Consider the following 27,776-nt stretch of genomic DNA (forward strand, 5'->3'; position numbering starts at 1 on the left):
CCTGGTGGTCAGGTTAGACGAGTTGGAGTTTGAGCTTGAGCTGCCAAGAGTATAAGTCTGCCCAGTGGGCGAGGAGGGACGAGCATTGCAAGCAGCAGTGTAAATATGATCACACTTATATGAAGTATCTAAAGTAAAGGGGGTTGTGGAGGGCTGAGACACTGACGCTGTTTAACGAGGACAGTTTGGTTGTGCAAGAAGAAAACGGCCAGGAGATGGATGGGGTGACGGTTGCACCACAATGTAGACGTGCTTAATGCCTCTGAACTGTACCCCCAAAGATGGTCAAGATGGTAGATTCTATGTTATGTGTATTTTACCCCAATTTTTAAAAACTGGGATGCAGGATGAAAGAAGCCAGGGTCTGTTCCCGCCCCTTCGCACACCTCCTTTTCCTCCACCTCTCTGGCTCCGGCTGCACAGTCCCCTCCTCCTGGCCCTTGCCACGACTCCACCTTCCACCCAAAGGCTCCAGATCCGGGCTCCAGTAAAGCCACTTCCTCCCTCAGCCTCTCCAGTCCCGGGCTGCTTGCAGCTTCCTGAGTTGTTAATCCCTGAGTTGCCTGATTTTACCTTTTAGCTTCTCTACTCTCTTGTCACCTGAGTAACTAACAAGTTCACTCTTTGTTAAAAAAAAAAAAAATACACAGGAGGTTTCTCTTTTCCTCACTGGGGTTGTCTGTGACACCCCCTAGAGAATGGCTCACGTGCCTGGGGGGCGGGGTTGGAGGGGGGCACGGGGCATCCCAGCGGCAACTCCAGCAATCCCGACTGGCTGGGGTGCACTGGGGGCCCAGGAAGTCTGGATGTTTTCTGCCTCTGGAGCAGCCTGCTGGACCAAGAATCAAACTCTAGGCCAGTCTGGAGTCTCAGGTCCCCAGAAGGCAGGAACACTCCGTGGGTGCAAAGGAGAAATCAAAGAGAATTCACAAGCACCCTTCGGACAGTGGTTCTGTAAGAGGCTGCAGTGTTTCATTATTTAATCCTTCTTGAGGCAGATGCTCTTCAAAGCTGGACTGGGCCCTCCACCCTCGCCCCCACCCTGACCCTCTTGTGCCCTGGGCTGGCCGTGGGGACTCCCTGGGAGATTGTCCACGACCCCTCAAACCCTCTGACTTCTCCTCAGATTGGCCCTGGTTCAATATCTGCAATCCTGAGCTCCTCTCCCTCCTGTCTCCAGGGTCACCCACACTGTCCCCCAGGGAATAGTCCTGCAAAGCTAGGAGAGCGGGGGTGGGGGGGTGGGGGGTGGAAAAACCTGCCCCACTCGCCAGGTGGGCCATGGCCTGGCTGAATCCCGATGCTTCTTGTTGACAGCCACCAGCCTGCCTCCCAGACACAGACAGACAGCCGGCAAAGAGGGGCCACCTGCAGGCCGGACCAGAGAGGCAGAGAACAAAGGTAAGAACCCCCGCCCCACCCCCGCCCCTGCAAGGGGAGTGAGGCAAGTGAGGCACCGAGAGGGAGCCGATATCCAGGGTCAGGGCAGGGCAGACCTGAGTTCTGCTCTGGCTCTGCCCGTGTGTTGGTGAAGACCAGACTCCCCCCACAGGCCCAGCGGGAGTCAGTAGCGGGGTCGGTAGAGGAAGTCAGGCAGAGAGCTGGGAACCCCCTCTGATGGAACTCTTAGAGTCCTGATACCCCTCTCTGGTCTCCAACTGTGCTTTTATTCTTTGAACAAAAGAATTACAAGTTGCCTGGAGACAGAAACCATTTGCCCTTTGAAATGCAAAACCCTAACCTTGCTTAGCGGCTGCAGCACTGCTCTCTGCTGGGGGCTCTAGCTGGTTTTAGGGTGGGACGGACGACGGAGGGGCGAGCCTGCCTGGGCCCCGTCCAGCCCTCGGCTCCAGCCCACAGCATCCTGGTCTCTTCTTAGAGCCTTTGTTGGGACTGAGAAGGCAGAAGAGAACTGTCATCTTGTCCCTGGGCTTAACCCATTAGTCCTTGCTCAGGTCATCTCTTTAGACTGTAAATAAAGGGTTCAGCTTCTTCCTGAAGAGCTGAGGACAACAGAAAGAGAGAAGGATGTCCAGCAGATTCTTCAGAGTAGAGGGGGCAGCGGCCTTGGACCTCCTGTGCTTGGGGACAGTCTCAGGAGTTTATAAATGTTCTGTCTTCCCATTGAGATAACCTCACTCCCAGCCCAGCTCTGCTGTGATAACACAGACAGTGGGCCTCTTCTGATTCCCTTGATCTGTCTACCGATTGATAGACATTTAGAGGATGTAATGGGTCAGCTGGTGTCCCCACAAAGTTCATCTCCACCGAGTACCTCAGAAGGTGACCTCATTTGGAAGCAGATGTCATTATTAAGGTTGGGCTTCCCTGGTGGCTCAGCTGGTAAAGAATCTGCCTGCAAGGCGGGAGACCTGAGTTCAGTCCCTGGGTTGGGAAGATCCCCTGGAGAAGGGAAGGGCTGCCCACTCCAGTATTCTGGCCTGGAGAATTCCATGGACTGTAAAATCCATGGGGTCACAAAGAGTTGGACACGACTGAGCGACTTTCACTTCGCTTATTAAGGTTAGAGTTGAGATCAGCTGAATCACAGGAGGCGCCGGTCCAGTGAGAGTGTCCTTACAAGAGGGACTGTCCACCCTACAGACAGGCGGGGCCTCGCTTCCAGTCCAGGAACACCTTAACGTGGGATCACGCAGGCCCTCACCCACCTGTTCTCTTCCCGGGCCCCGTGAGGACCAGGATATCCCTAAGCCCATCCTCCTGCTCTTGGTAGACTGTGCCCCAAGTGCCAGCCAACAGTGTACCCCAGCCTAGCAGTCAGCAAGCTGGCACATCCCAGGAGACCTAAGGATAGGGCAAGGTTGTCAGCCGCCAGCATCCTTTCCAAGTCTTCACCAACTGAATACCTCTTAAAGCAAGGCTGAAAATTACTCTGCAGCCCTTCACTTCACGAAGCATTTAGACTTCCTTGTTTTAATGAATTTATATGAAAATCTGGTCCTCCAAATCTGTGCACCCACCTAAAAATAGTAATTCCGATCTCAGTGTGTTTTTCACAGTGTCGCCCCTTTGACACTAGCAATATTCTAAGCTTCACGAATCCCTTTAGTAACATGACATTCAACAGTTAGGTGGCATGTGTGGACCCCACCGCCATGCCTGACACAAACTCAGCTCGTGAGAGATTCTTCTTGTTGAGAGAGACGCAGTGAGGTGTGGCGTTCTCGTGTCTCTGCAGTTAACGCAGCACAGTTCTGACTCTAACCACCTGGAGTTAGAGGAGATTTCACAGGTTCACGGGCACGGTCCCCAGCAAGACTGCCCCCACTTCAGACACCAGCCACACTTTGGCGGTCTCCAGCCCACCCACAATTCTGACCAATTGGCCACAAATCTGGAAGGTTTTCCCGACCCCCGTCGGTCTCAACAGTTTGCTGGTAAGGCTGTCCTTCCGGTTTTTGTTGTTTAGTTGCTAAGCGACCCCATGAACAGTAGCCCTCCAGGCTCTTCTGTCCATGGGATTTCCCAGGCAAGAGTCCTGGAGTGGGCTGCCATTTCCTTCTCCAGGGGATCTTCCTAACCCAGGGATCAAATCTGCATTGGCAGGCAGATTCTTTTAGCACCAGGGAAGCCCATCCTTCTGGTTACAGTTTTATTATAAAGGGTGCAGGGCAGGACCAGCCAAATGAAGAGGCCCCAGGGCGAGGTTCTGGGAGGGTCTTCTGCGCCCTCTCGCCATAAAATCTGAATGTGTCAGCCTCCTGCATACCCGTGGACTCAATTAGGAAGCTCCACCAAGGTCAGGGGCCAGAGCTTTTATCGGGGTTTCATTGTAAGTATGATGAGTTGAGTCACTGGCCACGTGATTGAACTCACTCTCCAACCCTCCTCCCCCACCCATCCCCAAAGTGCGGGCTGTGCCTGGCTCCATTCTTGCTACTGGAACAAAGTACAGACTATATATATAAACTGTAAGTCTGCATTTCATTGTAGACTGGCTGGCTGTAACAACAGTCTATAACACCTACACTGGGGGGCTTAGAAACAACAAGCATTTACTTCTCATAGTTCTGGAGACTGGAAAGTGTGGGATCATGTCACCAGGTGATTCAGTGTCTGCTGAAAGCTCACTTCCTGGTTCACAGATGGCCATCTTTTCACGGTGTCCTCATGTGGCCAGGGAGCCTAGGACGCTCCCTGGGGCCTCTTTCATAAGTACGCAGTCCCATTCACGAGACCTCCACCCTCCTGACCTGATCACCTCCCAAAGGGCCCATCTCCTAATACCATCAGGTTAGAGGTTAGAATTTCAACATGTGAATTTGAGGGAAACACAAACATTCAGATCGAAACATGCTGACATCACCTGGCTCAAGGACCCAGCCTGCTAGTCATAGGGTTGGTCTCTGTGGCGTGGCCACCCCCATCGTAAACCTAGGTGTGACCTTAGGAGTCCCTGAGAAATAACAGACACTCCTATCATTCAGGAAGTTCCCAAGATTTCCAAGCTCCCTCCCAGGAACCAGTCACATCCTTTATTACCCAGAGTTCAGATCTTGAGTGATTATTTTAATAGGAGGTACAATTAAACACAACACCTGAGTTCTCAAATTCTGATGGCCACTCTCCAAATGCATCCAAATTAAGGATTTCCCTGGCCGTGCAGTGGGTAAGACTCTGCCTTCCAGTGCAGGGGCTACAGGTTCTATGGCTGGTTGGGGAGCTAAAATCCCGCATGCCTCTCAGCCAGAATCAGATCAGATCAGATCAGTCGCTCAGTCGTGTCCGCCAGAATAGCGAAACATAAAAAAAAGCAATGTTGTGACAAATTCGACAAAGATTTTTTAAAAATGGTCCACAGCAAAAAAAAAAAAAAAACACTTTTTAAAACTTAAAAAAAAAGTATGTAGATTAATCCCATCATCCCACCTGGCAGCACATTCCAAGAAACAAACTATCAAAAGATATTCTGACCTTTGCTTGTGACCCTCAAAGAATGTCACACACCAGTGCATCTTCATTTACCCTTTCCTGTGTTTCTACTTCAACCTCTCCTCCCCAAGAGCTCTCCTGGCTCCTCTGAAAGTGTTGAAAGTCTTAGTCGCTCAGTTGTGTCCGTCTCTTTGCAACCCCCTGGACTGTAGCCCGCCGGGTTCCTTTGTCCATGGGATTTTCCAGGCAAGAATACTGGAGCGGGTTGCCATTTCCTCCTCCAGGGGATCTTCCCGACCCAAGACCCAGGGATGGAACCTGGGTCTCCTGCATCGGAGGCAGATTTTTTTTTTTACCATCGAGCCACCAGGGAAGCTCCTCTTTCCACGTCTTCCTCCAAGAATTCCGCCCTAACCCAGGCCCCAGGAACTCTGTGTTTCCTCCTCTCCCCCAGGAAATCAACTGAGCTACCAAAGACCATGCCTCTAATTTCATGAATGAAAGGAAGAAAGCGGTGGTGGTTATTTAATGTGTCCACTTGACTGGCTGAGGAGATCCCCAGATTAAACACTCCTCCTGGGTGTTCCTGGATGAGATTAGCACTTGGATTCAGTCCAGCCGATGGTCCTCCCCAGCGCAGGTGGCCTCATCCGGTCCACCAAGGACTGAACAGAACAAAAGACGGAGGGAGGAGGGAGCCAGCCCTTTTCAGTATGAATTTCCAAGCTTGAACCAAAAGGGCTGCTGCTGAGCTCTTGAGTCCTAAGAACCAGGCATCCCTCCTCCCGCACCACCTCCCCGGGCCCTCTGGATTTCAGGAGCAATTCGTCTGAATTCCTATTTCTAACCAACTCTGTTTCCTGAATGTCTCAGCAACCCAGTCGCCCACTACTTGGAATGGAGAGGAGAGCACGTGTGTCTGCCAGGCCTGATCATGAACCGTAGTCTTTGGATGGAAGGTGATGCTTCTGGACGTTCCCAGGTCACTCTCAACTGACCTCACCTGCGGACAGGTGCAGTGAAGGGCACCCCGCCCTGCCCAGGGACCTCCTCACTGACACCCCCAGTCCTTGGTTTTCCAGCCACGTCTGCCTTGGGAAAAGGTCGACACACAGAGCCCCTGTCTGGGAAGCCGCGGTACGGAGGAAGGATGGTAAGTTTCAGTCTGGCCTCCAGGACGCACTGGGTGATCTTGGATGTGTTCCTGGACTTGCGGGGCCATCTCTCTGCCCACAAACTGGGGGCAGGAGGGACTCCTTTGCTCAGGCACCACGCAGGCTGCGTGAGAACCCCAGACATCACCCGCGCAGCAGAGGGGACACCACTGGGCACCCTTCCCCCTCTGGCCTTTTTAAATTAATTTATTTATTAACTTACTTTTGGCTGTGCTGGGTCCTTGTTGCTGCTCTTGGACTTTCCTCTAGCTGCGGCGAGCGGGGGCTCCCCTTGGTTGCTGGGTACAGGCTTCTCACTGCAGTGGCTCCTTGGTTGCAGAGCAGAGGTTCGAGGGCACGTGGGCTGCAGGACTTGAGGCACGGGCTCAGCTGCCCCGAGGCACGTGGGATCTTTCCGGACCACGGGTTGGTCCTGTGTCCCCTGCATTGGCAGGTGGATTCCTGACCGCTCACCACCAGGGAAGTCCTCTACCTCTTGCTTTCTCTTTAAGAAGTCTGTCTCAAAGCAGACTCCACGCTCCCCCCACAGAGTGTCAGCTTGCAGAGCCACAGAGCCCTCCAAGGCCAGGGTCCCAGTGGGGTGAGCCCAGCCCCCTGTCATTGGTGACCATGTTCCCATCCACAGCTCAGGCCAAGGCAGCAGACATAAACCCTACTCCTGTCTTTAGGGGGCAGAGGGAGCGTGGTGAAAGGGTCCCCAGTCTCTCTGGTTTCCTGGATCTTACAAGCCATCCTTGTTGCTCAACTGCCAAACGAGGGAGGAGGAACAAATGTTGCTTCTTCTCTTATCCCCAGCTTCTCAGAGCCTCATGCTGGGCAGTCTGAGTGGAAAGCAGACCTCGTGGCCTGCCCTGCCAGGATCAATTTGACAGAACCCCACAGAGTGTGAGAAACCAATAAGACCCATTCAACTTGAAAGCTAGTCTTGTTCAACTGTGTCCACTTTTTCCCCAAGAAATTTCACACCTTGACACAAATGAGAAGATCTTAAGAAAGAATAATTTAATGTTAGGTAGCATATCCAACCACAATCAGGTATGAGGAAATGTTCCCTCTTCTCTGTGGCCAGTGGCCTCCTGAGATACATGAAAGAAAGCCCACTCCCCCAAAAGGGTGTCCCTCCCACGACAGTAAAGCCCCAAACTGGCTCATCTCACAACAGCCTTGTACATCCGATGGTGAAGGCAGGTCAACAAGAACGATACCTGAGCTGCAATTTAGCTGGTATTAGCTGGGTGGCTCAGAAGGTAAAGAATCTGCCTGCAATGCAGGAGACCCAGGTTCAATCCCTGGGTTGAGAAGATCCTCTGCAGAAGGGAATGGCAACCCACTCCAGTATTCTTGGAGAATTCCATGGACAGAGGAGCCTGGGGGGCTACCTTCCATGGGGTCTCAAAGAGTCAGACATGACTGAGCACCTAACACACACTTGGCATACAGTGGATGCCTAATAAATGTTGTGTGGGTGGATGGATGGATGAATGGATAAATGAATGAGTTATTCAGCAGTTCCATCACAAGCCAACATTCATTAAAACCTTGCCATAACTATCTAGACACGGAAGAGCTGTTTATGGAAAAGCAAGAACTGAATTTGCAAACCCTCCTGTTGGCTTCACAATAATTCATGCTCATCTGCGTCTAATAAAATATGGAAGCAAATTTTACAGGAACATTTTGTGGCTTAGCAATTTATTTAACTATTTCCTCCGGGGGCAAGTCATATATTCTCATCCAGATGTGTGGGGAATTCCGTGAATAAATCTGCAAATATCAAGATGAGGTGCTCCCCACCCCCACCTCAGGCAGCCCGAGCCTGGTAATGGGGGCATAAAAGTGGGGACCGACTGAAGTCATTCTGGCCTCTGCTCCCTGTCATGGTCCCCAGACTCCCCGTGTCTGACCCCCTGCTGCAGGGACCTGAACCAGTTAAAGGGACTGAGTGCCAGTCACTTTCTTCATGGAACTTTCCTCCATCAGGTCCATGCCCGGTGCTTGGCAGGGCTTCGGAGAGATGAGATCTTCCCCACCCCACGAGCCCCACCTCGAGAACAGCAAGAGGGACACTCAGGATCCACAGCCGTTGCCACTGACCCCACGGACCCCGCCTTCAGCCGCACCCCAGCTCCTTGCAGATTCGAGAGCCGACGAATACGAATGAGCAGCACCTGCCCGGAGCTGCCTGGCGTTCCATCCTCCTCCTGATTTTCTGGGTCACCGATTTTTAATTAAAGTTTTAATTTTGAGATAGTTGTAGATTCTTGTACAGTTAAGAAATGTTACAGAAAGATCCCTAAGTCCCCTATACTCAGTACTTTCTCCCCTGCCCCCGTCCTCCATGGTAATAGCTTGCAAAACAGCAGTATTGAGTCACCATTTTTTTTTTTCAAATGTTATCTTTCCTTTTCCCCCCAAATTGCCATTTCTATATTTTTTTTTATTTATTTGTCTTTGGCTGTGCCGGGTTGCTGTGTGAGGGCTTTTCTCTAGTTGCAGCGAATGGGGGCTGCTCTCTAGTTGCGGGGCTCGGGCTGCTCGCGGCGGTGGCTCCTCTTGCTGCAGAGCACAGGCTGTAGGGCGCGGGCTGCAGTAGTCGTGGCTCACGAGTTCTAGAGCACAGGCTCAGTGGTTGTGGTGCATGGGCTTTGCTGTCCTGAGGCATGTCTGTTTCCCAATGTGTGGTAAGAAGTGTGAAAGTGAAAGTCGCTCAGTCGTGTCCGACTCTTGGCGATCCCATGGACTATACAGTCCATGGACTTCTCCAGGCCAGAATACTGGAGGGGGTAGCCTTTCCCTTCTCCAAGGGCTCTTCCCAACCAGAGATCGAACCCAGGTCTCCCACCTTGCAGGCAGATTCCTTACCAGCTGAGCCACCAGGGAGGCCCGATAAGAAGTATATTTTCACCAAATGGAGACTCTTGGCCCCCCGGTCCCACTCCCAAACCTGCTGGACCTCACCACCCAACGTCTTCCCTTTTGATAAAGGGCACAGTGTACACAGCCCCAAACTCAAGGTTTCTCTCCCTCTTCCTTAAATTTTTCCACTTTTTCTTTTTTGGCCAAGGAAGTCCTGAACCCACCCACTTTTCACTCTCCACCTGAGCGACCCTGGCATCAGCCACTGTGAGTACTCCTCAGCAGAACCAGCTACAGAATTTTCAGGGCCCAGTGAAAAATGAACGTACAGAGCCCCCCGTTCAAAACCGATTAAGAATTTCAATAGAGCAGCAGCACAGCATCACACCCAGCTCAGGGCGCTGGGCCCACACCCACAGAGCACCCCCTGCCCTTCAGCCAGAGACCACCAGGAGCGCAGCTGTGGTTGAACCGGGTTGGCCTGGTTCCTGGTTCCACGCAGCAAGGCTGAACACAGCCTGGGAACATGGGGCATCTCAGTCAGGACCCATCACGCCACAGGACTTGGGCTTCTGGTGTGTGATCTGGGTGGGGGTCCGGGGAAGCAAGGCTTCACCCTGGACTGGACGCCGTCAGGGAGTCAGGGTGATGCTCTGATTGGGCATCTCAATAATTCTTATCTAGACTGTGAGACGGATGGGGAGAAGCTGGACTTGTGATTGGTTAAAACAAGAGAGAGCGTCATATTAGCTGGGATTGTGATTGGTTAAACAAGAGAGAGAGTCATATTAGTTGGGATTGTGATTGGTTAAACGAGAGCGTGTCATATTAGCTGGGATTGTGATTGGTTAAACAAGAGAGCGCGTCATATTAGCTGGGAGGGGGATGTTTGATTGTGCAGTTTGGATGGTGTCCACGTTTCGTCTGTTTCGGATGTGATTTCGGAAGGGTGTTGCTGCTGTCTTGACCCATCATGGGCACAGAGGGGCCTCATCTGAGGTTGGTGATCCATGAAATTGTTTATGTTCAACAGGAAAACGCCTTTTCTCCTGCTCACCCATCACCCCTGGCCATGTTGCCTGCAAGAGCCACCCCCGCCCCCTCATAACTTGCCTCCCCATCTTTGTGCTCTTTTCCGCACAGCAGTCAGCACGACCCTGTTAAATCAAAAGTCAGGTCTTATAGATCCCCTCTGCATAGATGTCCAGTGAATTGAATTGTGTCCAAGGCCTTCCCAGGTGGCTCAGTGGTAAAGAATCTGCCTGACAAAAGCAGAAGACACAGAAGACACAGGCTCAAAATCCTGGGTCGGGAAAATCCCCTGGAGGAGGAAATGGTAACCTGTTCCAGTATTCTTGCCAGGATAATTCTATGGACAGAGGAGCCTGGTGGGTTGCAGTCCACAGGGTTGCAAAGAGTTGGACATGACTGAGCACACACCTGACCCTGGGCATCTGTGAATGTTATCTTAGTTGGAAATAGGGTCTTGCAGATGTGATTAAGTTAAAGATCTCAAGACGCTATCACATTGGATTTAGATTGTAACTCCGATGATTAACGCCCTTATACAAAGAAGACACAGAGACCCCCACACACAGACCAGGTGAAGATGGAGCCTGGAAGGAGGCACCCGCAGCCAAAGAACACTTAGGCCCATCTTTAGAGGCTGGAATAGGCAGGGAAAGACCCGCCACTGGATTCTGCAGAGAGACTGTAGCCAATATCCTGATTTTGGACTTCCGGCCTCCACAACTGGGAAAGAACACATTCCTGTCTTAAATCACCAAGTTTGTGGTACTTTGTTGCTACAGCCCGAAGAAACGAATTGTTATTGTTTAGTCTAAATCGTGTCTGACTCTTTTGCGACCCTGTAGACTGTAGCCCGCCCGGCTCCTCCCTCCATGGGATTTCCCAGGCAAGAATACTGGAGTGGGTTGCCATTTCCTTCTCCAGGGGATCTTCCCAACCCAGAGGATCGAACCCAAGTCACCTGCATTGGCAGGAGGATTGTTTACTGCTGAGCCACCAGGGAAGCCAAGGAAGTGAGTACAGTCTCCTATTGCAATTAGAAAAAACCCCAATCCCTTCCCAGGACCACAGCCCCCACGGGACCTGCTTCTCTCAACCTCTTTCACACATAACGTCCCCCAGTGCCCGCTGGGCTCCAGCCACATCCGCCTGACTTTGCCCCATCGCACCAGCCCTTGGCGTGTGCTGTGCCCACTGCCTGGAATCCAACGCTCTGATCTTTGCACAGCTGGTCACGCTCATCATTTTGGTCTCCATGCAGATGCCCCTCCTCTGGAAGGCCTCCCTTGACTTCCTGGGTTAAAATAATGCTCCGCGACCTGCAGCTCACGCTGTGTCCCGTTGCTGATTTAATCTCCTCCTGCCGCTGCAGTTCTGTAACTTATCGGCTCACGTGTCTATTGTTGGTCTCCATCCCTGAGTGAAGGCTGCATGGGGTCAGGGACATCCCTGGTCTCCCAGCTTCTTTACTGAACAAACATACATACCGTGTTTACTGTATGCCAGGCGCTCAGCCAAATGCTTTACAAACATTACCTCATTTAACCTTTACAGATGAGGAAACCGAGGCACGGAGAGTTCAAGTCACTTGCCCAGGGTCACACAGCTTGTCAGTGGTGGAGGCGCCCAGAGTCGGTGAGCCTACACCCTCTGCTCGACCCTGAAGACTTCAGACAGCATCTGCCGGGTGAGTGGGTGTCCCGTGAAGTGAGCACCAGCAGCATCCCAGGTGGGAGGGGGATCCATGTCAGGACCTCATCCACCGCTCCCACCAGGGGTCAGGGGTGAGTGTGGGAGAGAAGCACAGCCATGAGGAGGGTTCTGGAGCAGCTCCGAGCCCCCGGCACCCCGGATGTCGGCTGCCCCCAGGGTGTCAGACTCCCTCTGTCCCCACGCCCCCCTCACCCCAATCTCTGCAAAGTGCCCTCTGCCCACATCTCTGCCCACCTGGGCCCTGAGCTCCTGGGGGAGGGGGGTCTGGTGGTCACCAGCGGGTCCTGCCCTGGGCCGCTCTGAACCCTCCGACTCCCGCTGCCGCTGACCCAGCCCAGTGCTCCCTGGAGCTGCCCCAGCCCCCAGGCCCCTGCGGGTCATCTGGACCCGGGGCTGCAGCCCACCTTCCTTTAGCCACAGCGCCTGGGGCTGCCATGCTGGGGGCACAAGCTTCCCTGTGCTCAGGCACTTTCTGGCAGGTTTTATGTGATTCCATCACTTTGGTGCATCGGTCAACACTCCTAGGAAGCAGAAAGGAAGTGGGCGGATGGAGAAACACATTTCATAAAAAGGAAAGGGAGCGGTCGAGGGAAGCACCGTCAGAAAGGAGGACACGAGACCGCTGGGAAGAAGGTGGAGGTGGGCACGGCTGGACGTGGGCGAGACAGGAAGCTCCGCTTGCACCCCAAGCAAGCGGGGGTCCCGGTGAGAAGAGAAACTGCCCCCCAGGCCCCAGCTGGTGCCTGCAGGCCCTCAGCGACCCTTCCAGCTGGAGGCCTCGCGGTCAGCCCGCTTTATGATTCAGTGGTGAGTTTTTATTTTCAGGTAAAAAAAAAAAAAAGAATAACTATCTGGTTCTTTCAGCAACTCATTTTTCTCAGCATTTCTCTCAGGCCCTCGAAGGCTGTAAATAGAGTTTATGGCTGCCCTGGTTTCCTTTAAGGTCTTAGGAGCTTCTGTCTCCTGCTGGTGTGAGGTGGAGTGGAAAGCAAGCTCTCGGCCGAGCTGTCTCTGTCTCCAGGGGCATCAGATGAGGCAATTCCACTGTAACCGGAGGCCCTTTTAGATAAAGGACTCTACCCACCTGGTCTAGGAAAACCCGCTACAGAAATACCCACCTGCTTCTACTAGACTGAAAGAAGTATTCTCCACATCTAACCAGCATCCTCCACAGTCAGGATCCGGGCAAGAGAGATCTGATTCCGGAAACTTCCCTGGATTAAAGCCACAGTTCTCCTCCACCTCTCTTAAAATTATATCCTTTGAATATGTTGCACTTCATGATTTATACAACAGGGGTTTTTTTGTTTGTTTTTTAAAGATTTTTTTTTATGTGGACTGTTTTAAAAGTCTTTATTGAATTTATTACAATCTTGTTGACAACCTAGACAGCATATTAAAAAGCAGGCATCACTTGGCTGACAAACGTCTGTCTGGTCAAAGCTATGGTTTTTGCAGTAGTCATGTACAGATGTGAGAGCTGGACCATAAAAAGGCTGAGCCCCGAAGGACTGATGCTTTCTAATTGTAGTGCTAGAGAACTCTTGGACTGCAGGGAGATCAAACCAGTCAGTCCGAAAGGAAATCAACCCTGAATACTCATTGGAAGGATTGATGCTGAAGCTGAAGCTCCAGTACTTTGACCACCTGATACAAAGAGCCGACACATTGGAAAAGACCCTGATGCTGGGAAAGATTGAGGACAGGAGAAGGGGCTGACAGAGGATGAGATGGTTAGATACTCAATGGACATGAATTTGAGCAAACTCTGGAAGTTAGGGAAGGACAGAGGAGCCTGGCATGCTGTAGTCCATGGGGTTGCCAAGAGTCAGACCTGACTTAGCAACTGAACAACAATCTTGTTTCTGTTTTATGCTCTGGTTTTATGATGCCTCTGGCCTTGAGGCATCTTAGCTCCCTGACCAGGGATTGAACCTGCACCACCTGCATTGGAAGGCAAAGTCCTAACCTCTGGACCGCCAAGGGAGTCCCTATAAAGTAGTTTTGCAAACATATTTTCACCTGGCTTTTGTGTGTCTTCTGGGGCGAAAGCTCACTCAGGAAGCTCTCCTGACTTGACCCCAGCCCCCATCTGTGAGCCAGGGAGGAGGGGTCAGGGTCCAGGGCCAGTTTGGAGCCCTTTCGCTAGTGGGAAGGTCCCTGTCATCTAAGGGCTCACACGTCCCCAGGACTTGCCTCTCTCCTTTGACCTGTGATGCCAGTGAACCTAGGGAGCGATGAGACTCAGTGATGGGACCCGGCCAACACTCCTCCTTGGCCCCCTCCACCTCCTCCAGCTCGGATGTAACAGGCAGAGCGCAGGGCCGGCCACTCTCTCTTCTCTCATGAGGCAGCCAGGCGCTCAGTCTGGGCCAGCTGGGTCTTAGGCTCGGGGATCCACGTGGTCTGTCTTGCTCCCTGCCTGTCTCCAGTTGCATCTTCTGGGGCTGGAGGATGTGGACAATTGGTCTTTTGTCCCAAATCCCTGCAAAGCAGCCCACCACTTGGGTCATTAGGCCCAGAGGGGATGGCCAGGTCCTGCCATGGCACCTGTGAGGCCTGGACCCTGGGGTGGAGGTGAGTTTGACCCCAGCCTCAGAAGCAGTTTCTTCCATGGGGTCTGTGTAGGCAGCATCTGGCCTCATATGGGAAGAAGGACCCCAAAATGTGGGTGCCCCACCTTGGCCTGGCCTGATTTTCCACCATGAGCCAACATAAGGCTGGCTATTCATGGTCAGCCCATTAGAAAGGATTTAAAATAATAATATTACCATTGGTGGCTACAAATTATTACTGAATGAACTGCAATGTAAATGAACCCTGGGAAACATTTTAAATTTCAACTTGAGAAAAACCAAACATTTCTGCTTTCTGATTCTGTTAGAATCCCAGCAGAGCGTGCTGGGTGCTTTCCAGTGCAAAGCTGTGCTAGACCATAGGTTGAGAGGAACAGTTCCTAGAAGGTTCTAGAAGGACCCACTTGGTCCATACCCAGAAGTCCTCCTGTGCAGCCACTCGAGGTACCCAGGCTCGGCACCCAGAGGTCCCTCATCGTCTGTGTCTGCTCCTTTTAGAAGATCATCTTGTCTTTCTTAGCGGGTAGGAAGGAGGTTTCCATGATGGTTAATTATATGTATCAACTTCACTGGATCACAGGGTGTGTGTGTATATATATATAAAGGTTCTGTTTCTCTGGAGAACCTTAATTAATACAGTTTCCTTTTTGTGCCTAAAAACATCTCTTTTTTAAGAGGTTATTTTTCTCTTCTTCCCCCTCAGCTCGTCATCCCTATTCTCTAAATACTACAGGATGAGAAGCAATTAATTCACCTGCAAGAAATAGGAGATCAGACTTCTGCCTTCTTTTTAAAAAAAAAAATTATTGAAGTATAGTTGATCTACAAGGTTGTATTAATTTCTGCTGTACAACAAGGAGACTTAGTTATACATATATATATAATCTTTTTCATATTCTTTTCCACTGTGGTTTTTCACAGGATATTGATACTGCGCCCTACAGCAGGACCTTGTTTTTTTTTTAATCCATTCTATATATAACAGTTTGCATCTGCTAACCTCAAACTCCCACTCTGTCCCTGCCCTGCCCCCTTGGCAACTTGCCTTCTTTTTCAACTGCAAGTTTCTGTAGAGGGAACCTTTTGAGCTTTGTACAAAAGTGAGAGTGAGTTTCCAAATTCCTGATTCACTCCATGAAAAGGTGGGATGTATGTCCCACCCACAGCCATGAACGTGGAAGTTCTCACCTGCAAACTGGCATCTGCATAAACGACATTCTCACGAGAACGTCCAATCTGGGGGGACTTCTGCATAAAAGGAGAGCAACCCTCCCACGTTCTCACAAGGGCCAAGGGGACAGGTCTGCCTTCGGTGAGGGCCCCTCCACAGTGACATGCCCCCGGCTCCTCGGCTGACCCTCGCTCTGCCTCTGGGGCCCCGTCCCCTCCTGCCGCCTTTGGCAGGTCGTGGGCAGTGGGGTGGCCCCATCAGGCCCCCGAGAGCCCCCTGACCGTGTGCGTCTCTTTCCAACTCCTCGCTCACCCCAGTAGCTCTGGAATCAGTCACCCTGCAGACAGGAGGGATCAGGACACCCCCAGGCCCCCCGGTCCCAGCTCACCGTCGTCGGGACTCCCGGCCTTAAGAGACCAGCCCCTGAGGCCCCCTCGTGTCCCAGGTAGGAGGGCCGATACCGTGTCCCAAGGTGTCCCTAACGCGCATGGCACACACAGCGTGTGCAGCTCCCCAAGGCTGGGCTGGCCAGACCCCAGGAGCTCGAGGGCCAGCAGGGTCCTAAGCATCACTGGGAACGGGAACATGCCAGCAGGTGGTGCGTACTGGAGCCTTCTTGTTTTTCAGTGGTTAGGACCTCAGTTACGGTCCCAGCAAGGAGTGGCCTCTCGGCTTTTACCAACAGACACGTGTTTCTGAGGGGGCTATGCGGCCCAGGAGAGTGTGGATCTGTGGGCTGCACCCGGGTCTGGACTGCGTAGGGGAGACTGGAGCCAGAGGCACAGGTGAGGTCACCTTGCTGGGTTAGGTGTAGGGGGTTCAGCTGAGAGGGCCGAAGGTACCCCACTCTCCAGCCCACCGCCCACATCAGCACTTGTCTCCCTGCGTCTGTCATCCCCACGTCCCGCTTCCACATATACCAACTCTGACGGGTACCACACACACACCTGAATTCACATGTGTTCTGAAGCGCCTGCATTGTTTGGGGACACAAATACAAGCCCTGTGGACCCCACGGTGTTCCTGTTTCCAGGCAGCTCCTGGCTTTAAAAACGCTGCTGTGGGTCCATATAACCTGTTACCCCTGCCGCCCCACCCCCGGCTGGTGGGCAATATTCTGTGGGGTTTCTGGTCGCCTGCCCTGCCCCCTCCCCAAACGAGGACACCCAGGGGCCTCTGCCTCCCCAGGTGCAGTGATGGTGGAGAACATCCGCAGGTGTGCCCTCTACACAGCTGTGAGGACCGTCCCAGGGCAGCAGGCATCACCAGAGTGCCAGGAGCTCCGGCTGCATTATCTCAGGTATGTCCTCGTGGACACGGAGGTGTCCCTTTCCTCACCTGCCGGGGGAGGGGCAGGGAATATCTGGACCAGGAGCAGGCAGGGGTGGGCAGATGAGGACATGCCTGGCTGGGAGAGCTTTGAGATGCTGTTCTGCGATAGGGTTCATTAATTCCAGGAAGACAACCCGAGAGGGACACGTGTAGACCAAAGACCAGGGCCACGGGAAAGACTGTGCACTGAGAGGAGACCCTCCCACACCCGACCTTAGCCAGGGGGCAAGTCGAAAACTTCAGAGCCGTTTGGGTCCTCAGCTCTAGGGCCAGTTCTGCACCCTCTAGTGAAAACTTCCTGCTAACTAGAAAACAGGGATCCAATAAGAGCGACAAGCTTGGGCAGCGAGAAGGGGTGGGCCCCAGAGCTGGGGGCAGCTGGCTTCCGGGGGGAGAAGGCGCGATCAGTGCAGACGGTGGGAGGATGATGATACAGCCCCGCTCTGGCTCCGGTTTCCTGGTGAAGGTGGAGACGTGGGTGTCGCTCAGCTGCAGGGGAGACGCAGGTGGGACCGCGGGCAGAGGAGGAGGGGTGAAGTCACGGCAGAGGGTAGGGGAGCAAGGGTGCCTGCCCGTGAGTGTCAGCCACGCTGGGGTCTGCCCAGGGGCGGGGCCAAGGGCGGGAGAGAGGGGAGGGAGGGGAGACGAGCAAGGGAGGGAGTCATTCCCTGAGACCAGGCGAGCTCTGGATGAGGCTGGGGGGGAGGGGCGGGCGGCGCTAGAGCCGGGGTGGGAGGGGGCGCTTGGGTCTCTTTTCCAGATGAAGTCAGGGGTCCCGGGTGTGAGCACAGGAAGTGGGGCTGGGTGGGAGTGTTGGAAAGGTCACTGGAGGTGAGGCAAGCAAGACAGCGAGACCAGGGGGTCAGATGGTCCGTCCACGTGGGTCATGGACAATAAGGAGGAGGAGGAAACAGAGCCAGCTGCCTGCGTCCTCAGTGAAGGAGCTGACCAGCAGGTGGACAGAAGGCCACACGCTGTTTTGAATGAGAAGGACGAGAAATGCCTTGGAGGCAGAAAGGATCCTGAGCCCTTCCGGATTCTGCACTGCCAGGGTGTGAGGGGAGGAGAAATAGCACCCAGGGGAGGGCCCAGGGGAGACGGCGAGCCAGAACAGGAGAACGTCCCCGGAAGAGGTGACACTCGAGGGGGCTTTGCTGGCCGCGGATCCCACGGTGCCATGGGTCAAGTTGGAGGACAAGGGGAGCGGGGAGGTGTGTTGAGTCAGCGAGCGTGCAGATCTGGAAAGAGGGTCCATGGCCTGCAGGCTCAGTCCCCTGGGAGCGATGGGTTAACAGGGGAAGCAAGGCATGGTGGGAGCAGCCCTGTAATCCCCTCGAGGGGACGCAGAGAAGCACTCCCCGCGGCGTTCCAATAGTGCCCGCGCTTCCGAAACTGCTGGGATGACAGCTCCCTCTGGTGGTGGAGGCAAGTAGACGCTCTGCAGAGGGGGCCCCGGTCTGTGCCCAGAGAACAGGGGGCAGCCGGGGGGCCCCCATGCCTGCAGCTGAAGGGCGGGGCAGTTCTGACAGCAGTGACGCCCAGGTCCACCACCTAACGCCTTTCACATTCTCATTACCTGTTGGAAGATTCCAGCCCAGTAAATTCATTATCAGGCATAAAAAAAAACAACCATCTCCCCATGTGTCACCACTTCCCCAGAATGTCCACGTGAACAGCTTAAAAACTGCTACCTTGTAGGTAAAATTGATTCACTTTGCTGAACGCCTGAAACTAACGCAATGCTGTAAATCAGCTATAGTCAAAAAATTTTTTATCTGCTACCTTGGACAAAGAAACATACCTCGCTCCAATGGGAGAAGTTTTAGCTTAGGAAGGATACTGATTTAATCAATTTGAGCATAAAAATATCAGCATCGGGATTTTCCCTCCCACATTTTATGATAAAAATTGTCAAACTTAATGAATAATTGAAAGAACTTTGCAGTGAATACCCATATAGCCACAATCTGGATTCTCCAACTCACATTTTAATATACTCATTTTGTCCACATACCTGTTCAGCCAGCCATTTCTCTGTCCAGTCAGCAGGCCATCTTATATTTTGATGTATTTCAGAATGAATTGGGACATCACTGCATTTCACCCCTCAACACTTCAGCATGTAAACTATTAACTGGAGTCCAATATTTGTTTCAGCCCCTTTGTTTTTCTTTTGGGGTAAAACATGCATACAATAAAACGTGCATATCTTCAGCATACCACTTAATACATTTTTGACAAATACATACACCTTTGACCCATATTCCCATTGAGACAGAATGTCACCATCAACCCAGAAAGTTCCCTCCTGCCCCTCCCCAGCCAATCGCCCCTCCAATCTCCCCCAGACAACCACTGTTCTGATTGTTTCCGTTACAGATTTGGTTTTGCCTGTTCCCGACCTTAACATAATTATAAAGTACAGTCACCCCTTTGGTATCAGAGGGGGATTCTAGGACCCTGGAGGATTCTAAAATCCAAGGGTGTTCAAATCCCTTATATGAAATGGTGTAGTATTTGGCCCACCCTACCACAAACTTTTAATCATCTTATAATACTGTATAATTACTTATAATACTGTATTGTTGTTTAGTCGCTAAGTCCTGTCTAACTCTTTTGCAACTCCGTGGACTGTAGCCCGCCAGGCTCCTCTGTCCATGGGGATTCTCTAGGCAAGAATACTGGAGTGGGTTGCCATTTCCTCCTCCAGGGGATCTTCCCCACCCAGGGATCAAATCTGCAGCTTGGCTCCTGTGTTGCAGGTAGATTCTTTACCACTGAGCCACCAGGGAAGCCCCTTGTAATACCTAACACAGTGTAAATGTTATGTAAATAGTTGTAAATAGTATGTAAATAGTTGTAAATACTATGTAAATCCGAGGTTGATTGGGTACACATGTGGAACCCATGGATACGGAGGGCTGACTGTATAGCAGCCTCTGGCGTATGGCAACACATTTGAGAAGCTGCTCAGAGGTTTCTAATGTACCTCTGGGCTGGGAACCTCTCCTCAGGACCAGGCATTTCCTCATGCTATGGATGAGGAAATGGAGTCTGTGAGCATTTTGACACTGGGGCACAGCTAGTTGGGGCTTCCAGGTAGCGCTCGTGGTAAAGAACCAACCTACCAATCAGAAGATAGATGCGGGTTCCATCCCGGGGTCAGGAAGAACCCCTGGAGAAGGAAATGGCAATCCACTCCAGTATTCTTGCCTGGAGAATCCCATGGACAGAGGAGCCTGGCAGGCTACAATCCATGGAGTCGCATAGAGTCGGACACGATTGAAGCGATTGAGCATGCACACAGGCACAACTAGTTGGTTTCAGAACTGGGTCTCCTTGCTGATGGTCTTCTGTTGACTGAACAACGGGGTTCTAGAACAGTGGTCCTCAAACGTCAGCATCCACTGGGATCCCCCTGCAGGACTGGGGTGGTGTCCAACAATGTACATCTCTCACAAGCGCCCAGGTGCTAACTGATGCTGACAGTCCAGGGACCACAGTTGAGACCCATGGCTCCAAAAATCAGGTTTAAAAGTCACTATTGGAAACCAATGATGTCATTCCTACAGCTGGCCCCAGTGGGTGAGCTGCATAACAGGGAGACCCAGAGAGGGATTAGATATGGGTGGTGACCGCACTGGAGCGGGGTGTACTCATCCCAGCTGGCTTTCTTTTTTTAAGATCATTTATTAATTTATTTATTTGGGGCTGCGCAAAGCTTTGTCTAGCCGCAGAGAGCAGGGTTACCCTTCGTTGTGGCGCATGGGCTTCTCATGGCGGTGGCTTCTCTCGTTGCAGAGCACAGGCTGTAGGCACAAGGGCTCAGTAGTTGTGGTACATGGGCTCAGTCGCCCCGTGGCACGTGGAATCTTCCCGGACCAGGGATGGAACCCGTGTCTCCTGCATTAGCAGACAGATTCTTATCCACAGTACCACCAGGGAAGTCCGCAGCAGACTTTCTTAAGATCTTTCTCAAAGATTATACCCAGGAATCACTCTGTAGGACTAAACCCCTCACTCACTATATGCGCGGCATGGGGTGAAAGAGGTGCTTTCAGGGGAACACGCCGAACCATGTTTTCATTTAATTACTTACAAATTGATTTTAATGTACATTAAGAAAACAGCAAACCCATGAATTCATACCCACTACATATTACTTAGATCATTTCCTCTCTAAATAAGTTTATTAAAGGGATTGATTTGAAGAACCAATATTGATAGACTAAGAAGACAGGTGTTATAGGTATGTGGCAAAGTGAAGGCTAACTGAGCTCTGTGAAACCTGCTTCAGTAATTCCAGAGAAAGTGTAAGCTGCAAAGTCTCACGAAACAGCATGTCCTCTTTGGAAGACCCATTCTTTTTCCTGCAGTCTTTAAATCCTCATCCTAAAAGGGCTTGCAGGTGGTTCAGTGGTAAAGAATCCACCAGCCAATAAAAGAGACGCAGATTCTGATCCCTGGGTCAGGAGGTTCCCCTGGAGAAGGAAATGGCAACCCTCTCCAGTATTCTAGCCTGGGAAATTCCATGGACAGAGGAGCCTGGCAGGTTACAGTCCTCGGGCTTGCAAAAGAGTTGGATGAGGCTGACCACATACAAACATTAGAACAACTCCAGTTATTTTGTATTTGTATTCTGTGATTTATTTTAAATACTGTTCTCAGCATCTTACAATAGCTTGCTTTCTTTAAGATATGTGACTTTACATATTTTCTGCAATTGAACGTGCGATTTTTATAACATTTCAGGACTAGGATTCTTTTTCCTTGAGGAACACAGTTTCAATTTTATAGTGAAAGTCGGCTGGAATTCAAGACTGCATATAGGAAATTAGAGACAAATTTTCAATATCTTTTTCATTTATAAATGAGTTGCATTGTTATTAAAAAGCAACTCTATTCAATTGCATTCCTTTCTTTATTTTACACTCCACCTCATTCCATATAGATTAGAGGCAACTCTAGTAAGAACACATGATAAAGTTAAAATTTTAAAAACTAACCCTGGGAATTAAAAGAAAGAAGCCAAGGGGAGGGAAAGTAAAAAACAAATATGCAAACTTCACAGGCCCAAGTGGGTAATAAAGTCGAGTTTCACATTTGGCTTTGAGATCCCTGGCAGCTGGAGAGAAAAGAGACAATCTTTTCATGATTTTCGTTTTGGAGAGAGAAGATGTACATCAGTTCCTCAAGGAAAGCAGAGCTTCTCCCAGGACTTAGCAAAAGATGAAATTTATCAGAATGCAGGAGCATTGCATAACATAATGGATCATGTCCTTGGCATTCCTAAAACAGAACAGAATAACCTCCCTGACACCGTCAGAGTGAAAGTTTTAGTCACTCAGTCGTGTCTGACTCTCTGCAACCCTAGGGACTGTAGCCCACCAGGCTCCTCTGTCCTTGGGATTCTCCAGGCAAGAATACTGGAGTGGGTTGCCATTCCCTTCTCCACGGGATCTTCCCGACCCAGGGATCAAACCTGGGTCTCCCACATTGCAGGGAGATTCTTTACTGTCTGAGCCACCTGGGAAGCCGGACACCATCAAAGGTAACAGTAAACTCATCATGTGGTTTTCCCTAATTCTCATCTAAAGCCCTTAGAATCGGCCCTGGCTATAAAGCTTCACGTCAGAGTTTCTCTTTATAACCAGCCTAAGATGGTGCTAGTGGTAAAGAAGCTGCCTGTCAATGCAGGAGACATGAGATGCGGGTTTGATCCCTGGGTCAGGAAGATCCCCTGGAGGAGGGCGCAGCAACCCACTCCAGCATTCTTGCCCGGAGAATCCCACGGACAGAGGAGCCTGGCGGGCTATAGTCCATAGGGTTGCAAAGAGTCAGACACGACTGAAGCGACTTAGCACGCTGAAGAAAAAATCCAAGTGAATTTAAGATAGGGGTCCAGTAATATTTCCTTACTGGTGTATCTTCTCTCCCTCCCGCTCCTGCTTCCCCATTGCCACTTCATCCTTTCTGTTTCTCTCCCTTCCTGCTTTCTGACTTTTCTAATAGACATCTGAAACTCAGCATGGACCCAGGTCCTGATCTTCCCCCGGAGTGCCCCATCAGTACCTCCCTCCCTCAGCCGATAGCCATCCCATCCTCCTATTTGCTGAGGCCAAAAGCCCTCCATCCGACCCCTCATGCTGTGCATCAGGAAATCTCACAGTTCCGTCTTCAAAACATATCCAGGATCTGACCATCTGACCACTTCTCGCCACCTCTGCTCTCGCCACCCCACGTGAGCCACCAACAGATGTCACCTGAAATATGCATAGCCCCTTCATAGGCACCCTCCATCCTGCCCCGCAGGACTCCTCCCCATTCAGTCTCGGCACAGATGCCAGGCTGGACCCCTTGAAATCATCCATTCTATCATGATGGTTGTGGGCTCAAGCCCCTGTGATGGCTCCCTCTTTCACTCAAAGAACATGGCAAAGTCCTTCATGGCCATAAGGCTCCCCCTAAGAAGGCCCTGGTACTTCTCGGACCCCACCCCACACTTTTCTCCAATCATATGATCCTTTGCTGTTTCTCAAACCACCAAACAGCTCCAGCCTTTACCCTGGCTGTTCCCCCTGGCTGTCCCAGGAACAGCCTGGGACACATTTTTTCTTCCCAGACACCTGCAAGGTTCACTTCCTTTTCAAAGATCTCTTTCTCAATGAAGCCTCCTAACTTGATTGCCCTATTTTAAGTTCCGCTTAAAAGGGGGGCGCAGGGGACTTCCCTGGTAGCCTAGTGGTTAAGAATCCGCGTTTCTACGTCAGGGGTTCAGGTTTTTTTTTTAAGGGTTCAGGTTTAATCACTTGTTATGGAACTAAGATCGCACATGCTGTGCAGCACAGGCCCCCCCTCAATTAATTGATTTAAAAAATAAAGTTCACTTGCCTTCCCCTTGCAATACAACTTATCATGCTCAGCAGTTTCTTTTCCCTGTGGTTCTAATCTCCTCCTGGCAATCTTTATAATTTCATCATGTAATTTACATACTTATTATTGTATCAATCAGAATAGACTGGGTTATGTTACAGTAACAAAGACCCTCAAAATTTCAGTGACTTAAAGAAACAAATCTTGTCTGTCCTGCTCTAGAGTCTCAGGGACCTAGGCTGACTACACAACCTCCATCTGCAATGTGTCCAGTTTCCACATCAGAGGGGAGGGAAAGCTCTGGGGGCGGGTTAGGGAGAGGGGTCTCACATCAACAACTAAATGCTCTGGCCCGGAAGTAACATCACGTCTCGCAATTCACTGGCGAACCAGCCGCGTGGTCTCACCCAACCACAAGACCAGGGAGCAGAATCTTACCGTGTGCCCAGAAGACAGAGAACTAGGACCATTTAGAGCAGGGCTCCCCGGCCTCCAGGACCTAACGCCTGATGAGCTGAGATGGAGCTGATGTAACAGTAACAGAAATAAAGTGCACAGTAAGTATAAGGCCCTTGAATCATCCCCAAACCTCCCCCTCTGTCCGTGGAAAAATTGCCTTCCACAAAACCGGTCCCTGGTGCCAAAAAGGTTGGGGTGATTTATTTACAGCACTAATAACCACTATGACTTTGCCTCTTTTTATCATTTGTTCCACACCACCCCGCCTCCCACCCCAGAACGTCAGCTTCACAAAGTATCTCTAGCACCTGGAACAGTGGTTTTCACGTAGTAGGTGCTTAATGAATATTTCTCGAAGCAATGGATGGATTACATGGTTAGATGCTATCTGAAACAAAGTGTATAACTATAAATCCCACATCGCATGCATATACTGCAAACATGCAGGAAAAGAGTTCTTAATCTATGCCTGGCCCTGTTCTGGAAGCCCATGAAATTCTTTTCAATTTTTTTCCCAAGGAAGGGTCCTATGGCTTTCACCAGGTTGGCAAAGGTGCCTTTAACACAGACCAAGAACAGGTGGCCCAGAAAGAAGGGATTTGGGGTATGTCAGGTACAAAGCCAGACCCCAGGGCCAATGTTAGTATGTTAAGGGCAGCAGGTGGGTCACCTCACCTCTCTGAGCCTCAGTCTCCTCTGTGCTTTGGGCCTGCAGTGGGGATCAGCTGAACAGGTGGTCTCCACACTGGCCAGCAATTCAGAAAACCTGGGCCCTGGGAGGAGGGGTGGAGGGGGCACCATGCTCACCCGCGCGGTCAGTGCGCCATCTAGTGGACAGAGTGGGCAGTAAGGGCTGCTGGCACACACCTGGCCCTCCTGGATCCCAGGAGCCAGCTGGCGCTCAGGAAGGTTTGATGTCATGCAAAGAGTTGTGCTCTTTGCGACCCCATGGACTGAAGCCCACCTGTCTCCTCTGTCCGTGGGATTTTCCAGGCAAGAATACATAAGAAGGTTCATCTATGCACATCGTAGAGAAAGGCCTTTTGACTTTCCCTGCAGGGCAGGCTGAAACTCCAGGACTGGGCAGCCTGGGGCAATCATCTCCTCTATCTCTCTGACTCATGGGCAGCAATGGGAGATCATGCAGGAAGAACAGGACTGGACGAGTGAGGCAAAGGAGGCAGCTGACTTGGCATCAACCTGAAGGGAGCGCCAAGTGAGTCGGTGATCGAGATACCTTAATGCAGCATTTTAGAAAATCAAAATTATTGCAAAAAAAAAAAAAAATCTATGATGAACAAATTAGCAAATCCTCAAATAAAGACAGGATCTGTTCTCCTGATCTTTCCATCCGCCTTGGGCTCCAGGAGGGCTCACAGGGCAGTTCTGTGTCTCACCAGTCTGGCCCCGAGGAGAGCCCCGGAGCTGACCCAGGGGCACTGGCCACATCAGCCAGGGGCCGGGCGGCACGAGGACCTGGGGTCCAGAAGCAGGTCATCACCAAGAATTCCATGGCCCTGAGGAAAACGGCAAACTCCAGTGCCAACTGTGACTCCTTCAACCCCGGGGGAGAAGACTGGCTCACGCACGTTTCTCTGCCGTGATGGAGGTGGGCACTGGGCTGGGAACCCACCCTGCCCTCAAGGGGCCACCATCTTTGAGCTGAGACCCATATGGACAGGAACGAGGGATTATGGGATTCTCTGGTTGGACTTCAAAGGAAAACAGTGACGCCAGGGGAGACTAGAGCTCAGCTTCAGAGCAGTGAATCAGGTGAAACAGGCCTGGCTGCTCCTGGGTGTTCTTCCCCACACAGCCAAGGATGCAACTTCCCGCCTCTAGATTCCTGAGCAACGTGACAGGACGCCCCCCGAGGATGTCTCCCACCCTGAGATGCTGGGGTCCCTCCACAGACATGTCATCACACCAAGTTGACACCCGGGGCTTGGCATCCTCCGCCTCGCCCACAGAAGCCCAGCTGGGGTGGTGGGGTTTATCTCCAAGGCAAACAGAGCAACCCCCATTATCCATGACTGGCTGTGTTTACTGATGACATCACATCCATCCCGGGCTTCCTGGTGGTGACTCAAGGGTGAGCTGCTGGTCAAGATGAGTCTTGCTGGGACCCACCCAAACAGGCAAGCATCTGGAGTCACCCAACCGGAGTGAAACCCTACAGGTGAGACACGGCTGCTGATGTAAGGAAGGTCAGCGAAGGGGCATCTCAGAATACCCACCCCTGGGACTCTCTCTCCCGCGTGCATGCGCTCTTTTCTTTCTCTCTCTCTCTCTCACTCTCCTGCTATCATCTAAATAGAGCTGTAAAAAAAAAAAAAAAAGAATACCCACCCCTCACTCAGCACTTCGTGGCAGCCTCTGTCCATGCCCTGTGTATAAAACTCACAGCGTCTCATTCCCCTGTCTCAAATGAGAGAGAGGAAAAAAAAGGCTCACAGTGGGCAAGTGTCCTGCCCAAAGACCCAGCCAGCAGGTGACAGGAGGGTCTGCTTACTCGCTGGTGGCAGAGGCAGCCAAATCCAGCCTGGAGAAATAATTTCAAAAGGCAGAGAGAGCAGAGAGATATTCCACAGAGAGGCGGGCAGACCAGGTTGGAACAAATCCATCCGGGAACTGAGATCTCTTACATGTGGGTTCAAATTCCAGCAGGCTCCCAGCTTCTTCCAAAGAAGGCTTCTCCAAACAGAGGCCCAGGAATGACTGCTTTCAGCCTGGTCATCCAGCCACTCTGCAGCTCATCCCTTTCTCTCCCATCACAATTGCTAAAGGTCACTGACTCAGATGGGTGGGCCATCGAAAAACCTAATAAATCTACAAGTGTTCACTCTGCTGAAAGTAATGATAACAATAATTAAATGTAAAATGTGTCTGCAGGGTAGTTGCACAACCTGTGAGGGTGTGGAAATTCCATGTCTTTCGACCAACCAGGCTCGGGGCCTGAAGGTGAAGGGACAGAACATGCCAGCAGGTCTCTCTGTTGACAGTGGAGCCAAAACAGGCTGGAGATCAAAGGCAGCCTGGCAGGGGAGGGGCGGGGAGAGGCAGCTGCAGCCCCAGCACGTGAACCCGTGACCTTCCTGCAGCCTGGGGGCCCTGCAGTCCCTGGACAGGGCCACGGCCAGCCCCACACAGCTGCTTCTGACTCCTGCGTATTTTGAGGGGGAGCCTGGCCGGATAGCTGCCTCCCTGGAGAAATGCCGTGAAAGGGGGCCCTCGATGCCCTGAGGGTCATCTGCAGGACTGTCCACCCTCCTTCCAATTGATCAGGACCCGGAGGCCCAGGGACAGAATGTGACTTGCTCCAGATCACCCAGGGGCTGTCATCATTATACAGAAACGAAATTCACCAGGCCTGCCGTCCAATGCCCTTCCAGCCATATGGGGCATGCTCTGTCCCCTTTCAAGGGCAGCAGGAGACTCCTGTCACCAAGCCACCATGGGGACAGGGCCCAGGAGCCTAGGGCTACCCCGATGTCGCGTCAGGAGACCACAGCCTGGAAACATCACAAGGCACCAATGCCATTACTTTTTCCAGCTGTATGGAGGAAGAATTCCACTAAGGTTACACCCAAGAGTTGACCTAAGAGCTCAACATCTATCTCAGTCAGAAGGAAAGGAAATACGCACAAATATTTGGTCTGCTTAATATCAAAGGTCTGAATGACCTCAGGAGTTGTGATA

General features: G+C 51.6%; 2 long non-coding RNA genes across 2 annotated transcripts; one reads left to right on the forward strand and one right to left on the reverse strand.

Annotated features, from left to right (window-relative positions):
* Window positions 1-774: 774 nt before the first annotated feature.
* Window positions 775-8,314, forward strand: LOC139179626 (uncharacterized). The gene is made up of 4 exons (XR_011563949.1): window positions 775-954; window positions 1,318-1,401; window positions 5,767-6,046; window positions 8,049-8,314. It is a non-coding gene; the product is annotated as an uncharacterized lncRNA (long non-coding RNA).
* Window positions 8,315-19,547: 11,233 nt separating this feature from the next.
* LOC139179770 (uncharacterized) lies at window positions 19,548-26,933 on the reverse strand. Its single transcript, XR_011564128.1, has 3 exons — window positions 26,427-26,933; window positions 24,057-24,143; window positions 19,548-20,648 (listed from the first exon to the last, which is right to left on the reverse strand). It is a non-coding gene; the product is annotated as an uncharacterized lncRNA (long non-coding RNA).
* Window positions 26,934-27,776: the final 843 nt, after the last annotated feature.

This window comes from Bos indicus, chromosome 25 (assembly GCF_029378745.1).
Source record: "Bos indicus isolate NIAB-ARS_2022 breed Sahiwal x Tharparkar chromosome 25, NIAB-ARS_B.indTharparkar_mat_pri_1.0, whole genome shotgun sequence".
In the NCBI taxonomy this organism is placed as follows: Eukaryota; Metazoa; Chordata; class Mammalia; order Artiodactyla; family Bovidae; genus Bos; species Bos indicus.